This window comes from Lepidothrix coronata, unplaced genomic scaffold (assembly GCF_001604755.1).
Source record: "Lepidothrix coronata isolate B3197 unplaced genomic scaffold, Lepidothrix_coronata-1.0 Scaffold126, whole genome shotgun sequence".
Lineage (NCBI taxonomy): Eukaryota > Metazoa > Chordata > Aves > Passeriformes > Pipridae > Lepidothrix > Lepidothrix coronata.
In genome coordinates, this window is record NW_016690306.1 from 227827 (window position 1) to 233570 (window position 5744).

A 5744-nucleotide genomic window follows, 5' to 3' on the forward strand; every position below is an offset into this window, starting at 1 on the left:
TTTTGGGGCAAAAAGAGAAACTTGGTACTGTTCTGTGTGAACAATTTTCAGTGTCAGCGTTTGGAGCACCAACACAGTGGGAGGCTGCAGGGGAGGTGCTGGGTAGTGAGACCAAAAGGAGACATGATACATCTGCTTCTAGGCTTGGGTCTGAAGCCACAGTGTCTAGATTACATTGGGACTTCCAGATGTCTCTTTGGAGACAAGCAACTGAACGACTGCAAAAGCAGAAGGATTATAAGGATGAGATTTCTGCACTGGGATACCCAGGAAGAAGTCTGGGGACTTCCTGTTACTCCTTTTCCTTCTGTCACAGTTACAGGGAGAATACCAGCTGCTGGGCATAACAGCCCATCATGTAAAATGCAGGGAAGGATAACAATCTGCATGCCAGAAAGAACTGAGTGCGAAACTAGTTCTTTGGTGTTTTAAGGAACAAAGGGGCCAAGGGCAACATTTCTGGGCTGAAGGTCAAGAAGCAAACTTTTTAGAAGTAGAGAATTGATAATACAACACATCTGTCAATATCAAGAAATGGGTGTGTAGGATCCTCTGCAAAGTTAGAACCAAAAAGCTACATCATGCCTAAAGCCCCCCACATGTAAGCTGAACTATCACACTTCATCTGGCTCCCCCATCCTTTGTTAATGCTTGTTTTTATATTATGGGAAATTGTTGGAGGAGACGAGAGCGAGTGGCAGAAATACCAAGCCTGGAGAAAAGCCTATGACCCCTGAAAAGACACTCACATACTGGAATGGACATTTATGTACTGTTATGGACCTTTATTCACTGGATTTGACAAACCACCGGATTGACTGTTCTCCCCTGTCTACCCCAGTTATACCCCAGTTCTATGTTATATGGTTGTACAGTTCTTTGTACCCCAGTTTGTTGTTTAAAAATCATGTCCACCATATTGTCTCCTTCCTCCCCTCACAGTTTTCCCGCCTAAACCTGTTGTCCTCCCCTGTTTTCCCGCTCTTCTGCCTGCCATTGGTTGAGGTTTGGTGCAGTGCAGAGGTAGCTGTCATTGGCCCATTCCCACAGCAACTCCCAAACTCCACCTACCCTTACCCTGTTATCCTATCCCTGGGACCCTTCAGTTGTCAATCCCTTGCTCGTCCCTAAACCTGAACCCAACCCCTAAACCTACACTATTTAAAGCCCTGTTGTCTTAATAAAATCGGCATTACCTCACCAGACCTCAAGTGTGTTTGGACCCCTTATTGTAGTGCCCGATCCCATTCCTTCATACCCCGGACCGCAGCAGGAAATGGATGTATGTATATTACTGGAAATGGAGTACTGCCCTCTGCTCTGATGGATCTGACCCTGACTTATGTGGGCAATGCAAGTCTCCACAGTGTCCAAGCTGTAAAATAACACCTGTTGTAGTGCCATTTGGATCAGTCTATGACAGGACTATGCTTCCACATTCAGCCTTTACTTTCTTTTATTAAACTGATTTTATCTCAACCTATAAAGTTTTTCATCTTATTCCCCCCCACCCCGTGCTGCTGAGGAGGGGGAGCGAGGGAATGGGGTAGTGAGGGAGTGTGATGGTGGGGCAGCTTGGTGGGCATTCCACCACATAAGGCCATTCTGAAATTAGGGATTTACAGGTCATTTTTTCTGACCACTCTGTGAACATTCGGAGGCTGGGCTGTGGCAAACCACTGAAGTTGGTTACCACCTGTATGAAACCCAGTAGACATGACACTCTGCTTCTCTGCACCCCCACAGAACGTGCCATTAACACATTTAACATATAGACAAGTCTGCTTATGGATATACAGATCATGAAGGAGACGAGGCAAGGAAGGAAGCTGAACCCCTTCCATCTCGCTCTTCTTGTCCTTCTACCACCTGCAGCACTAAGAGCTGTGTAACAGAATCATATAAAGGCAGAGAGGTCTTCATTGCTCAACCCCAGACTCCCTTTGGTCCAGAAAACAGCTGTGTTCATCCCCTACTGAGCAAAGGCATGGAGTACTGCCCTCTGCTCAGATGCTTTGGGCTCTGATCCTATGTAATTTATCCCATCTTATCTAGCACTACCATAGATGATCCTGCCTCCCTCTAAATGGATGCTTTCATAGTTCATGAAAATACCTGCCTGAATGAGGAAAACACGATCGGAAAAACACCCATGTCACACACAAAAAAAACCACCAAACCCCCAATCCTCCTCATGTAATCACAGCCATTAACTCTTTCCTCTGGCCTATAAACATAATCCCTGATGAACTAAACTCCACCTACCTTGACTGTCTGTGTTGGCCACATACTAAAAAAGTTACATGCTATGCCTTTATCTGTCACAGCTTGGTATCAGTAAAATTGTGCCTTGTCTGTTTATTGTTTGCAAAGGTTCCACTAAGTCCCATTATTTCTCCTTGAAAGAACACATAAACACTAAATGAGACAGGGTGGAGAATGAAAGTCCTTTCCTGGCTAACACATTTCCCCCAAGCCCATCTGTCACCCTCAGAGCAGTATCAAACCACTGCTGCTAAGGAGTAGTGTGAGGAAACTTGTGAGAGAGTACACTCTTTTATTCGAGGAAAAGAGAGAATGATCCAGGGATTTCACCAGTTCTGTTTATTTTTAAATAGAATGATTCATATTGCCTTGCAAGCACATCAACTGATTTAGAGAAAATTATTTGAAAAAAAGCAACAATTATCCTCTTCACTCACTTTTGAGGATTTTTATTCTCCTGATGGAACACAACTATACCACCTTTGGAGTTGCTCAGGGTATATGAGTGAGAACCTCTTAAAATAGAAAAAAATCATAAGACATTATTATTGTGAAAACAATGAGTCCTAATCTCAAACTTGGGTTAAAGCTGATTGGACTAGAATATTACATACAGACATAGGCTCTTTGTTAGGTTTTTGGTAGCTTCTTTACAACCCAACAACAAAGGCTGCAGAATGCTAAGACACTGGTTGAACCGATGCCACAGATATTGAAATGGATGTGAAAGATGATCTCTGATTTGGACACCTTCCAGATGAAAGCACTTGGCCCAAACTGAAGTCAGACAGTGGTTGCTTAACAGATTGCCTTTAAAAAGAAAAATACATATTAATCTTTTTCTCATTCAACCAAGAAAATATTCTTACCTAAAAGGAAGAAATTCCTTTGTCTGGGAGTGAAACATCAGATTTAGATGGCTCTGCGGACTGGCAATGAAGAACATTAGGCCTCCTAGCAACGTTCTTCAGCACTCTCCACATGCAGACTTGGCTTCATGTTTCAACTGCCTACTGTACGTGACAGCCCTATACTTCAGGATACACCGCATATGGAGTCTGTGTCTGGCATGCCTGAATAGTAGGTGGTCTGAGTTGTTCATTACTCTCATGCCATCGGATCTGGGACAGCAAGTTAAGCACTGTGAACAGAGCTCTTGGCCAAGCAATCGGAAGAGGAAACCGTTATCCTTTGTGCTCAACCCTTGAATAGTTTTTGCATCTTTTTCTCAATGTACAGTGAACTGAGATGCAAGCCTTCAAACAAGCCCTTTGAAATTCTCCAGGGGCTGCTCTTCCCAAACACTGTCTAGCCAGACACCATGGGATGTTCTTTTGCTGTCTGAAAATATCCCCCTCTTATTTTAATAAACCATTTTTTCCTATCTGTTTAAGAAATCACTTTTGTATCTTTTATGCTAAGATCCTCGTTAAAATATAATTATTTACATTGCATCTTGGCTAGGGCAGAGTGCTAGAGAGAACTTAGCCAGGCAGTAAAAATCTTCAGTTTAGGAAAGGGGGTGGTGTTTACCCTTATTAGTCAGTTTCTGAGGTAAAAAATGTTTTCTGCAGCAAAATGCCTCTGATAGCAACTTTGTATGGTTCTGTTCCTGACTGTTCCTTGACTGCTTTTTTCTTTCTTTAACAAAGATTGTATATCACATGTATGATTTGATATGCACGCAGGCAACCAGAGAACTAAGCCATTAGCTCCAGCATTGAAGACAGTTAATTTCCAAATTCAGAAATGCTAGAACAGACTGTGAGAACTCACAGCCAGGTGGGAGAGAACACACACATCCCGCAGAGCTGGGCTCCTGCCTTATGTGTCAAAGGCCCAACACATATGCAGAATACCCTCTAGGCTGGTTTTTACAGTTTTCTCTTTCTCTTATTGTTTCCCCTCCCCTCAGTCAATGGGAAAGAATGCTTTGAAGTTTTACATAACTTGTAATTATTTCTCTTGATAGAAACTAAATCTTTTTTGGCAAAAACAGCCAGAGGGAAAAACAGAATGTTGCTGCTTCCCACATTATTTCTTCTAGACTTAAACCTTCCAGCTGCGGAAGGTCTCTTGAGCAAAGGAAAACCCTTAAACAGCTCAGCTTTCCTCCTCACCCAATTTCTTGTGCTTGTCACCCCTTGCCTCCCCACACGCGTCAAATTTCTGATTTATTTTTACAGCATTACAAATGCAATGCATTTCACAAAAAAAGATAATTTGTAACATCAGTTTTAATAGATCACAACTATCTTGACAGGACTTAGTAAGAATTCATATTTTGTCATGATTTTGACTAGTTGTCAAACTCACTCAAATACAGAGTTCTAGGTATGACATCACCTGGAAATAAAAAAAGAGAAACTTTGGTACTTACTGATTTTTGCATATGAAGAAATTTTTCATTAGGCAGACAGTAAGCATTAGCTACTGCATAGACAGTTTGTATCTATCAGTGCCCTGTTTGTTTTTGAGGGTGTTCCTTTTCCCCTCACACAGGAAGCTTTGTCTGTATTTTGAAACCACCTCAACTCAACTGTATTAGTGTGGTACAAGCACTCAGAGACATTTTACACCCACACAAATACTGTGACACAGGAAGGCCACGTGTTAAGGCTTTTCCATATTAGCAGTAATATTTCTAAGCAAGAAGGAGTAGCAGTACACCTATAAAGCTGTAAAATTAATCCAGGTGTGCATGTGTATACCAACATATACACTCCTACCTTGCAAAAAAGATTTTCAGCCATTTATCAGCATGATTGGAACCAGATCACCTCCCCTACGAAGACAGGCTGAGAAAGCTGGGGCTGTTCAGCCTGGAGAAGGTTGTGTGGAGACTTCATAGCAATCTTCCAGTATCTGCAGGGCACCTCCAAGGAAGATGTAGAGGGACTCTTCATCAGGAACTGTAGTGATAGGACAAAGGGGAATGGCTTCAAACTGAAAGACAGTAGGTTTGGATTAGATGTTAGGAAGAAATTCTTTGCTGTGAGGGTGGTGAGGCACTGGAACAGGTTGCTCAGAGAACCTGTTGATGCCCCAACCCTGGAAGTATTCAAGGCCAGGTTAGACGGAGGCTCTGAGCAACCCAGTCTAGTGGGAGGTGTCCCTGCCCAGGGCATGGGCATTTGAAACTAGATGATCTTTAAGGTCACCTCCAAGCCAAACTTTTCTGTGATTCTATGATGTAGCACAGGGGCGGTGGGACTTGTGTGAACACGCTGGGGGATTCTGACCAAAGTTTTCAATCTCAAGAGACCGCGCGCAGGGCTCGGGGCCGACACCTCTACATGCTGACCAGCCCGCAAGTCCTCACTGGATTCAGGAAGCCAGGAAAACGACCCAGATCCCGACTGAAGAGACCGGCGGGCACAGGGACCGCACGGAGCGGCCGTGACAGGCTGCCCGGGCCCCGCCCGCCGCTCCCGCCTCGCCGGCTGTGACGACACCGGGCGCCGGGAAGTGCTTCCGCC

At 43.9% G+C, this 5744-nt stretch overlaps 1 long non-coding RNA gene across 1 annotated transcript; it reads right to left on the reverse strand.

Moving 5' to 3' along the window:
- Nucleotides 1-1535: 1535 nt before the first annotated feature.
- LOC108502956 lies at nt 1536-5673 on the reverse strand. The gene is made up of 3 exons (XR_001876670.1): nt 5556-5673; nt 4995-5211; nt 1536-4611 (listed from the first exon to the last, which is right to left on the reverse strand). It is a non-coding gene; the product is annotated as an uncharacterized LOC108502956 (long non-coding RNA).
- Between the last annotated feature and the right edge of the window lie 71 nt (nt 5674-5744).